Source organism: Nanorana parkeri, unplaced genomic scaffold, assembly GCF_000935625.1.
Source record: "Nanorana parkeri isolate BGI_ZX_2015 unplaced genomic scaffold, ASM93562v1 scaffold2731, whole genome shotgun sequence".
Taxonomy (NCBI): domain Eukaryota; kingdom Metazoa; phylum Chordata; class Amphibia; order Anura; family Dicroglossidae; genus Nanorana; species Nanorana parkeri.
In genome coordinates, this window is record NW_017308999.1 from 68,150 (window position 1) to 70,741 (window position 2,592).

Genomic DNA, 2,592 nt, shown 5'->3' on the forward strand with positions numbered 1-2,592 from the left:
GGAGAGGGAGAGTAAGGAGAGGGAGAGTAAGGAGAGGGAGAGTAAGGAGAGGGAGAGTAAGGAGAGGGAGAGTGAGGAGAGGGAGAGTGAGGAGAGGAGAGGGGAGAGTAAGGAGAGGGAGAGTAAGGAGAGGGAGAGTAAGGAGAGGGAGAGTAAGGAGAGGAGTGGAGAGTACACATATTAGACTCAGAACCTACCTCAGAAGGACGGTGACCCAGCCACAAGGAGAGAACAGGCTCTGCACCCCTTCTTGTTACAGCAACCTCAATGCATTGTTTATGATGAGCTCGCGGGCCTCTACATAGGGTAGATCTTCACTATTGCCATCATAGGTGTGATAAGGAAGAACCTAGCATGTGTTTTAGGTGAAGCCCAGAATGATAGCGATAAGTCAGCACATTGAGAATATGAACATCTCTACATGTACGCAGCCCCCGAGCACATACAGTATATACTCTACCATGAATGTTAGAGAGAAACTCTGTAGAAAAACACATTGGTGCAAACCTTCCTACACAGCTTCTGCCTATACGCGTGTCATTAACTATAAATGTACTCGTCATGTCAGTGATATACACAATGATCACAAAAAGGTCCCTCTGTTTACTGGAGGGGACCAGAAGGGCATTTATTACACCACCAGCAGGGAATCAATGAGCCTTTTATCCAGCTCCAGATTACATCCAGCAGAGGAATAGTTATTCGTAGCTTGAAGTATGTGGGAAAAGGTCAAAGAATAAAAATATTTAAAAAACTGAACCATTCATAAAAAATCAGCCATCATTCTCACACATCCACCATCAGGCGGCAACTCCTGGACGTCCTCCATGTAAGACATCCATCTCCAGGCATCTACTGAATAGGAGAACCACCCTTGGACATCATCTGGGATATTCACTCCAGGACATCCACCCCCAGGCATCTACTGAATAGGAGAACCACCACCACCCCAGGACATCATCTGGGACATTCACTCCAGGACATCCACCCCCAGGCATCTACTGAATAGGAGAACCACCACCACCATTGAACATCATCTGGGACATTGACTCCAGGACATCCATCCCCAGGCATCTACTGAATAGGAGAACCACCACCACTGGACATCATCTGGGACATTGACTCAAGGACATCCATCCCCGGGCATCTACTGAATAGGAGAACCATCACCACTGGACATCTGGGACATTGACTCCAGGACAACCACCCCCAGGCATCTACTGAATAGGAGAACCACCCCAGGACATCATCTGGGTCATTCACTCCAGGACATCCATCCCCAGGTATCTACTGAATAGGAGAACCACCACCACTGGACATCATCTGGGACATTGACTCCAGGACATCCATTCCCAGGCATCTACTGAATAGGAGAACCAACCTTGGACATCATCTGGGTCATTGACTCCAGGACAACCACCCCCAGGCATCTACTGAATAGGAGAACCACCCCAGGACATCATCTGGGTCATTCACTCCAGGACATCCATCCCCAGGTATCTACTGAATAGGAGAACCACCACCACTGGACATCATCTGGGACATTGACTCTAGGACATCCATTCCCAGGCATCTACTGAATAGGAGAACCAACCTTGGACATCATCTGGGTCATTCACTCCAGGACATCCATCCCCAGGTATCTACTGAATAGGAGAACCACCACCACTGGACATCATCTGGGACATTGACTCCAGGACATCCATTCCCAGGCATCTACTGAATAGGAGAACCAACCTTGGACATCATCTGGGACATTGACTCAAAACCTTCCTACACAGCTTCTGCCTATACGCGTGTCATTAACTATAAATGTACTCGTCATGTCAGTGATATACACAATGATCACAAAAAGGTCCCTCTGTTTACTGGAGGGGACCAGAAGGGCATTTATTACACCACCAGCAGGGAATCAATGAGCCTTTTATCCAGCTCCAGATTACATCCAGCAGAGGAATAGTTATTCGTAGCTTGAAGTATGTGGGAAAAGGTCAAAGAATAAAAATATTTAAAAAACTGAACCATTCATAAAAAATCAGCCATCATTCTCACACATCCACCATCAGGCGGCAACTCCTGGACGTCCTCCATGTAAGACATCCATCTCCAGGCATCTACTGAATAGGAGAACCACCCTTGGACATCATCTGGGATATTCACTCCAGGACATCCACCCCCAGGCATCTACTGAATAGGAGAACCACCACCACCCCAGGACATCATCTGGGACATTCACTCCAGGACATCCACCCCCAGGCATCTACTGAATAGGAGAACCACCACCACCATTGAACATCATCTGGGACATTGACTCCAGGACATCCATCCCCAGGCATCTACTGAATAGGAGAACCACCACCACTGGACATCATCTGGGACATTGACTCAAGGACATCCATCCCCGGGCATCTACTGAATAGGAGAACCATCACCACTGGACATCTGGGACATTGACTCCAGGACAACCACCCCCAGGCATCTACTGAATAGGAGAACCACCCCAGGACATCATCTGGGTCATTCACTCCAGGACATCCATCCCCAGGTATCTACTGAATCGGAGAACCACCACCACTGGACATCATGTGGACC